Below are 6,000 nucleotides of genomic sequence, written 5' to 3' on the forward strand. Positions count from 1 at the left end.
TCAGATTTTGTGATTCATGATATTGATCCGATTTGATATCATTGAAATCCAATTTATACCATTGTTGAAAGATTGAACATTTCTATGGGATTAAATCCCGAATTTTTTTTTTAGAAATTTAAGAGAAATAGAACATAATAAAGATTATGGAAGTAAATATTCTCGCATTTATTGCTACTGCACTGTTTATTCTAGTTCCTACTGCTTTTTTACTTATAATTTATGTAAAAACGGTAAGTAAAAGTGACTAATTTCACTGAAATATGATTTCTTCATTTTTATGAATGATTTAAAAAAATGATCGTACAATCAGCGTAATCCAGATAGTAGAAATCAATTTGATTTCTACTATCTGAGAATTGCGTCCAATTTTTTTTTTCAGATTCTTTTTACAAACAATTCCGGTATCTTAGGAAAAAAAGGGGGTAAAAAAACAGGAATGGTTATTACACGGTCCGCCATTTTCCATATATATATATATCTATATAACCAGGTTAAGCGTCAGTTCATCGAAATAGAAATTTTAAGAAAAATTTGATTGGAATAGGAATCCATTTCTTCTTCTTTTTGATTCCCTTGTTTTTCTCAAAATAGGAATATGGGAATAATGAAAATATTTGTTTGATTGAAAGAGTATTTTCAATTCCTATAAGATACATAGAATACATTACACTACTAAAATATAATAGAATCAAGATAGATTTTCTATTTGAACTCAATTAATTAGTATTAGTTTAAATGAAATATTTTCATTCAATAGTTTCGAAATTCAAAAATTCAGGTAGAAATCAACAAGGTTACTTGGATCCCTTAACTCAATTTTTAGTATCCCTATAGCCCACTTCTTCCCCATACTACGAGGGAAAGGGAAAATGAAAAAACTACCATTAAAGCAGCCCAAGCAATACTTACTATATCCATGTAAATTTTGTCTCCTATCTCTATAAATATGAAGGAACTATTTCATTATTTTTTCAAATTTTTTATTCTATTCTTTTTTTTGTATTATTCGCTAAAAATACTATACTATAATAGTGGAATTGCTATTACAGAGTCAAAAAAAGGATTCTGGGCTAACATCATTCACGAAAAACAAGAATTCATTCTATTTATTAGTTATTAGAACATCTAAAAAGTTTTTTTTGATTATTTTTAGTAAAATCATAAAACATTAAACATAAAAAAATTATAGGAAGTTATAAGTCAATGAATGTTACTACCAGGTGGGAATATTAAGATTTCTCTTTTATCATTTCCTTAAGGATTTCATAAAAAAAGAATCAAGACAGATTCATTTGCATACTTATACTCTTCTTTCTATTTGAAATAGTCCCTTAAATGTCTCCCAATTCGTTCTCTAAAATAATTAAAAAAACTTTTTTTCTTTTCTATTCGATTTTAGAATCAAAACTTTTTAATTTTATTAGAATATAGAATATGAAAATCTAAAGAATACTTTTTTTGAATATTACGAAAGCGAATTAGCTAAATTAAAGCTATTAAATAGAATTGATCTAAATAAATAATATTGATAAAATGTGGAAGCACTCATAAACTTTAAATTAGTCTGTATAGAAGGTTTTTCTTCTGCCTTTTCTCTACCTAAAAATGGACTTTCCTATCCGACTTATTCTTAATCCAATCTAATAAAAGACCCAGTCAGGAGACAGACACTACAATAGTTGTGTAGTGAACGAACTATCATTTCTAAATTTATGGATTCCTTTTCACTACTAGAATCTTTCCTTGAATTCGAGACAAAAATATTTACAACATTTTTTAAGCTACTGATGCTTATAATTTCGAATCAAACGCAATTCTCAAGACTCCTTTTCCCTCGCTTGCTTCTGTTGGAAAAAAAGTTTTCTAAAAAAACGTAATATAATCTTTCATTTACAGTTTCTTATCGATCAGGCGACACCCGGATTTGAACTGGGGAAAAAGGATTTGCAGTCCCCCGCCTTACCACTCGGCCATGCCGCCAATAAAAATATAGATATGAAGTTTTTGAGAATACTCCCCCCTTTTCTTTCTATTGAAAAATTGAAAAACAATCTTGAGACAAATCGCAACCGTTAACTATTCTTTTATGAATTATTCTTGAATATTTGAATAGAAATTTTTTTTTCTTAATGAGATCAGAAAATAAAAATTGATACATAACCAATCAATATTGCTTTTTTTTTTAACTTTGTTCATTCTAATTATAACAGCAACTTTCAATATATGTAAACCCTAGAATATCAATTTGATCTGTTACACAGATATTATCTAATCGAGTATCTTATCCATATCTATATAGATATAGAATACCAATACTATACGGTATTTTCAAGAAATTATCGTGCTTATTCTTTTTTTACAATTTTCAATAGAAAATTTGTAAAAATTCACACAACATGTTATGTGTTTGTTATCCTGAACAAATATGACTGCAATAAAGTTAGAGACAGATCTATAGCTGCAGTTAAATATATGCATGTTTCAAAAATACAAGCCTTATTACATTACACATAACATACTCTAATCATATTCTCCCCAATTCTCTCCAAAATACTTCACTTCAAAATATATCTTTTCTTGACAATTTCGAATGGATTTTTTTTTGTATCCAATTGAATTTGAATATGTAATATCATAATAATGATAGAAATGAAATGCATTTTTTTAGATTCCTAAAAAAAATATTGAAATGCCCGTAGAAATTTCCAATCCTTTTTTAGATTAGACTTTCGATTCTATCTGTTTGTTTTGTTGCAAATTCCTTCGAAGTTGAGTATCAAATTCTAATATTTCTTTCTCTTTTCATAATAGGTATTTCATACACTAAGAAATATTTGATACACGGGATTAGGTAAGATTTCATGTAATTCAGTATAAAGAATAGAAATTCCAATATTGCTAAATGGATTCATGTGATTTGATGAAGCATGACAGCAAATCGTGGAATATTTTTCGATAAAATTCACGGGGAAATTGAAAATGCTTGGGAGTGAAAATGAAGAAATGTCTACACTACCTGGATTGAATCAGATACAATTTGAAGGGGTTTTGTAGGTTCATTGATCGGGGCTTAACAGAAGGGCTTTTTAAGTTTCCAAAAATTGAGGATACAGATCAAGAAATTGAATTTCAATTATTTGCCGAAACATATCAATTATTAGAACCCTTGATAAACGAAAAAGATGCTGTATATGAATCACTTACATATTCTGCTGAATTATATATATCCGCGGGATTAATTTGGAAAAGTAGTAGAGATATACAAAAACAAACTATTTTTGTTGGAAATATTCCTCTAATGAATTCTCTGGGAACTTCTATAGTAAATGGAATATACAGAATAGTAATCAATCAAATATTGCAAAGTCCTGGTATCTATTACCGTTCAGAATTGGACCCTAACGGAATTCCGGTCTATACTGGCACTATAATATCAGACTGGGGGGGTAGATTAGAATTAGAGATTGATAAAAAAGCAAGGATATGGGCTCGTGTGAGTAGGAAACAGAAAATATCTATTCTAGTTCTATCATCAGCTATGGGTTCGAATTTAAGCGAAATTCTAGAAAATGTTTGTTATCCTGAAATTTTCGTGTCTTTCCTAAATGATAAGGATAAAAAAAAAATTGGGTCAAAAGAAAATGCCATTTTGGAGTTTTATCGACAATTTGCTTGTGTTGGCGGAGATCCGGTATTTTCTGAATCTTTATGGAAAGAATTACAAAAAAAATTTTTTCAACAAAGATGTGAATTAGGAAAAATTGGTCGACGAAATATCAACCAAAAGCTTAATCTTGATATACCCCAGAACAATACATTTTTGTTACCGCGAGATATATTGACAGCTGCGGATCATTTGATTGGCATGAAATTTGGAATGGCTCTACTTGACGATATAAATCATTTGAAAAATAAACGTATTCGTTCTGTAGCAGATCTATTACAAGATCAATTTGGATTGGCCCTGGTTCGTTTAGAAAATATGGTTAGAGGAACTATATGTGGAGCAATTAGACATAAATTGATACCGACTCCTCAGAATTTGGTGACTTCAACTCCATTAACAACGACTTATGAATCTTTTTTTGGATTACACCCATTATCTCAAGTTTTGGATCAAACTAATCCATTGACGGAAATAGTTCATGGGAGAAAATTGAGTTATTTGGGCCCTGGAGGATTGACGGGGCGAACTGCGAGTTTTCGGATACGAGATATCCACCCTAGTCACTATGGACGCATTTGTCCAATTGACACGTCTGAAGGAATCAATGTTGGACTTATTGGATCTCTAGCAATTCATGCGAGGATTGGTATTTGGGGGGCCATAGAAAGTCCATTTTTTGAAATATCCGAAAGATCAAAAAGAATACGCATGCTTTATTTATCACCAAATATAGATGAATACTATAGGGTAGCAACAGGAAATTCTTTAGCACTTACTCGAGATATTCAGGAGGAACAGATTGTTCCAGCCCGATATCGTCAAGAATTTCTTACGATTGCATGGGAACAGGTTCATCTTCGAAGTATTTATCCCTTCCAATATTTTTCTATTGGAGCTTCTCTGATTCCTTTTATCGAACATAATGATGCGAATCGGGCTTTAATGAGTTCTAATATGCAACGTCAAGCAGTTCCGCTTTCTGAGTCCGAAAAATGCATTGTTGGAACTGGATTGGAATGCCAAGTAGCTTTAGATTCAGGGGTTTCCGCTATAGCCGAACACGAGGGAAACATCGTTTATACTGATACTGACAGGATCTTTTTATTTGGTAATGGAGATACTCTAAGTATTCCATTAACAATATATCAACGTTCCAACAAAAATACTTGCATGCATCAAAAACCCCAGGTTCACCGAGGTAAATGCATCAAAAAGGGACAAATTTTAGCGGATGGTGCTGCTACAGTTGGCGGCGAACTCGCTTTGGGAAAAAACGTATTAGTAGCTTATATGCCATGGGAAGGTTACAATTCTGAAGATGCTGTACTCATTAGTGAGCGCCTGGTTTATGAAGATATTTTTACTTCTTTTCACATACGGAAATATGAAATTCAGACTCATATGACAAGCTATGGTTCTGAAAGAATCACTAATAAAAATTCCACATCTAGAAGCCAAATTACTCCGAAATTTAGACAAAAACGGAATTGTGATTCTCGGATCGTGGGTTGAAACGGGCGATGTTTTAGTGGGGAAATTAACACCTCAAATGGCAAAAGAATCCTCGTATTCCCCCGAAGATAGATTATTACGAGCTATACTTGGCATTCAGGTATCCACCTCAAAGGAAACTTGTCTAAAACTACCCATAGGCGGTAGAGGTCGAGTTATTGATGTGAGATGGATCCAAAAAAAGGGGGGTTCCAGTTATAATCCAGAAACGATTCGGATATCTATTTTACAGAAACGTGAAATTAAAGTCGGAGATAAAGTGGCCGGGAGACATGGAAATAAAGGTATCGTTTCTAAAATTTTGTCTAGACAGGATATGCCTTATTTGCAAGACGGAGGACCCGTTGATATGGTCTTCAATCCACTAGGGGTACCTTCACGAATGAATGTAGGACAAATATTTGAATGCTCGCTCGGTTTATCAGGAGGTATGCTAGATAGACATTATCGAATAACACCATTTGATGAGAGGTATGAACAAGAAGCTTCGAGAAAACTAGTGTTTTCTGAATTATATGAAGCCAGTAAACAAACATCTAATCCATGGATATTTGAACCCGAGTATCCTGGAAAAAGCAAAATATTTGATGGAAGAACAGGGAATTCTTTTAAACAGCCTGCTTTAATGGGAAAGACTTATATTTTGAAATTAATTCATCAAGTTGATGATAAAATCCATGGACGTTCCAGTGGACATTATGCACTTGTTACACAACAACCACTTAGAGGAAGGGCTAAGCAGGGAGGACAACGGGTAGGCGAAATGGAGGTTTGGGCCTTGGAAGGATTTGGTGTTGCTCATATTTTACAAGAGATGC

At 32.3% G+C, this 6,000-nt stretch overlaps 1 non-coding gene across 1 annotated transcript; it reads right to left on the minus strand.

The window, feature by feature from the left end:
- Window positions 1-1,912: 1,912 nt before the first annotated feature.
- TRNAC-GCA (transfer RNA cysteine (anticodon GCA)) lies at window positions 1,913-1,983 on the minus strand. The gene has a single exon. It is a non-coding gene; the product is annotated as a tRNA-Cys (tRNA).
- Window positions 1,984-6,000: the final 4,017 nt, after the last annotated feature.

The sequence above is a fragment of the Vigna unguiculata genome, unplaced genomic scaffold (assembly GCF_037176805.1).
Source record: "Vigna unguiculata cultivar grain cowpea cultivar isolate G323 ecotype 2 unplaced genomic scaffold, ASM3717680v1 ptg000455l, whole genome shotgun sequence".
Taxonomy (NCBI): domain Eukaryota; kingdom Viridiplantae; phylum Streptophyta; class Magnoliopsida; order Fabales; family Fabaceae; genus Vigna; species Vigna unguiculata.